This window comes from Austrofundulus limnaeus, unplaced genomic scaffold (assembly GCF_001266775.1).
Source record: "Austrofundulus limnaeus strain Quisiro unplaced genomic scaffold, Austrofundulus_limnaeus-1.0 Scaffold332, whole genome shotgun sequence".
Classification (NCBI taxonomy): Eukaryota; Metazoa; Chordata; class Actinopteri; order Cyprinodontiformes; family Rivulidae; genus Austrofundulus; species Austrofundulus limnaeus.
Genome location: NW_013952734.1, coordinates 49790 through 51940, shown reverse-complemented (window position 1 = coordinate 51940; position 2151 = coordinate 49790). Strand labels below are relative to the sequence as shown.

General features: G+C 46.8%; 1 pseudogene; it reads right to left on the bottom strand.

The window, feature by feature from the left end:
* Positions 1 to 345: 345 nt before the first annotated feature.
* On the bottom strand, positions 346 to 1816 carry LOC106527558 (tripartite motif-containing protein 16-like; annotated as a pseudogene).
* Positions 1817 to 2151: the final 335 nt, after the last annotated feature.

Below are 2151 nucleotides of genomic sequence, written 5' to 3'. Positions count from 1 at the left end.
TTTAGTTACAGTCATGAAAAATCAATTTCAAATTTATTTTTACCCAATTCAGAAAAAAAGTACAAAAATCAAAAATCAAAAAATGAAAAGTTGCAGTATAATAAATCTTATGTCTGCCCCTTTTATTCCCAGAAATATTCAAAAAACAGTCTTGATGCTTGTAAATTCTAACATTTTTGAAACAAGACTACTTTAAAACCAAACAGTACTGTTTCTGCTCAGTTTTTTTAAATTATCAGATTCAATCAGGAACCAATCGAACCCATTCCTGAAACATTTGGCGTTAAGCAAAATTAAAACAAATTATTCATTAAACTGTGGAATAAAAAACAGATTTCCTTTGTTTTGTATCAAACAGCTCAGGGTAACTCTAAGTTTCAAATTTCATTTAATTTTTAGTTTGACCAACTCGGCAGCGTTTCCTTTGGTGTTGTGGAAGCGGACCCCGGCGTGGAGCGGCTGAGTGAAGGTGGTCYGGACTCTGTGGAGGAGGGTCATGGTGTCAGAGACGCTGTAGAAGGACAGAACCCCTGCCCTGTGGTCCAGGTACACTCCCACTGTGGAGGTCCGAGGACTTGAGATAATCACCTCCTTGTCCTTGTGGTCGAACTTGTAGCCCCTCATGGTGGAACTTAAAGCCCAGGAGTCGTTGCTGAACCCGAAGGCGCATTCAACCGCTTTCCCTCGTCTTCTGATGCTCCGGTACGCTGCTGCGACACAGACCCCGCTGCCGGTCCACTCCACTTCCCAGTAGGACCGTCCGGTCAGACCCTGCTGACTCAGGACCTGGTGGTAGTGGGAGAACTGGTACGGGTGGTTGCTGAAAGACTGCTGCTGCTTGGTTAGCGTCGCACTTCGGTTCTCCTCGGAAAGCTCCAGCTCCTCGTTCGCCATGTTCGGGTCAAAGGTGAGTTCCCGTGAGAAGGTTAGGAAGTCGGCTCTGGTGTCAGGTTCACTTCCTGGTAGCAGAGCGWCCACGTCAGAGATGAGGACAGGGATGGTGGCCCACTCGTCCCTCAGGACGTCCTGTATCTTGACTCTGAGCTGGTCCACAGCTGCCGTCACGTCCTCAAAGTAGCTGAGAGGACGAGTCTTGATGCTGGATGAGTGTGGAGACCCACTGAGTGCTGACACTGAGGGGTAGTTGTGGAGAAACTGGTTGTGATCCTCTGTGTGTGAGAGCTGCTCCAGCTGGCCGTCTTTCCTCTTCAGCTCAGTCATCTCCTGCTCCAGCTGCTCCTGAAGCTTTAGGACTCGATTTACTTCGTATTTCTTCTGAGCTCTGACTCGATGTTTGGCCTCCGACCTCTTTTTCTTCATGAACTTGATCAGCTCAGTGAAGATCTTCTCGTTTTCTTTCAGTTTTATCAGCAGAGACATTGATGGCCTCCACCTCCTGTTGGAGCAGCTTCACATCTTTCTCTCGCTCCTGGATTCTCTGCTGGATTTGTTGTCGGCTCTCCTCCAGCTCTTACTGCTTCTCAGCTCTTGCAGCTGTAACCGGCACCGTCTCGTGACCTTTATGTTCATCCATGGTRCAGAGATAACAGATACACTGCTGATCAGTACGACAGAAGAYCTTCATCACCTCATCGTGACGAGGACAGATGTTCTCYTGGAGCTTCTTGGAGGGCTCCACCAGCTGGTGTTTCTGTAATGGTGGAGCTTCATGGTGAGGTTGGAGGTGTTTTTCACAATAAGAGGCCAAACAGTTCAGACAGGACTTGACAGCTTTCAGTTTCCTGTCAGAGCAGACGTCACAGGACACATCTTCAGCTCCAGCATAGAGGTCAGTTTGACACAGAGAACAACACATATTTTTCCAACAATTTGGTGACCCCGACGTGATGGATGATCTTGAATAAGCAGAGAACATTGGATTTTATTTTTGGCTGTTGAAGAGCCTGAGAAGATTTTTGAAACATCATCTGCTGAGAGTGAGTACAGAAAAGCTTCAAGATGCCTCCTTACTTTTCTAAAGAGGGTTCTGCCAACTTCTCCAAAAGGTGACAGTGTTGGAGGTCAAGATTCATCGTTTGGAAGAAATGAATGCTTTGGAGAACTCAACATGTGTTAAAATGGGTGAGAAGGCTGAGAGGGGAGATCATCATGGAGAGGAGATGGAAACTGCTTCTGAGSGTGAAGCTGTAT